Genomic DNA, 674 nt, shown 5'->3' with positions numbered 1-674 from the left:
CAGCTGAGGGTCCTGACTGTTAGAAGGAAAACTAACAAACAGAAAGGACACCCACACCAAAACCCCATCAGTACATCACCATCATCAAACACCAAAGGCAGATAAAACCACAAAGATGGGGAAAAAGCAGGACAGAAAAGCTGGAAATTCAAAAAATAAGAGCACATCTCCCCCTCCAAAGGAACGCAGCTTATCACCAGCAATGGATCAAAGTTGGACGGAGAATGACTTTGACAAGTTGAGAGAAGATGGCTTCAGTCCATCAAACTTCTCAGAGCTAAAGGAGGAATTACATACCCAGCACAAAGAAACTAAAAATCTTGAAAAAAGTATGGAAGAATGGATATCTAGAATAATCAATGCAGAGAAGGCCATAAACAAACTGACAGAGATAAAAACCATGACACGAGAAATACGTGACAAATGCACAAGCTTCAGTAACCGACTCGATCAACTGGAAGAAAGAGTATCAGCGGTTGAAGATTAAATGAATGAAATGAAGCAAGAAGAGAAGTCTAAAGAACGAAGAGGAAAAAGAAATGAACAAAGCCTTCGAGAAGTATGGGATTATGTGAAAAGACCAAATCTACGTCTGATTGGGGTGCCTGAAAGTGAGGGGGAAAATGGAACCAAGTTGGAAAACACTCTTCAGGATATCATCCAGGAGAACTTCC

The sequence above is a fragment of the Mandrillus leucophaeus genome, unplaced genomic scaffold, assembly GCF_000951045.1.
Source record: "Mandrillus leucophaeus isolate KB7577 unplaced genomic scaffold, Mleu.le_1.0 Scaffold706, whole genome shotgun sequence".
In the NCBI taxonomy this organism is placed as follows: Eukaryota; Metazoa; Chordata; class Mammalia; order Primates; family Cercopithecidae; genus Mandrillus; species Mandrillus leucophaeus.
Note: the sequence above shows the minus strand (reverse complement) of the source record.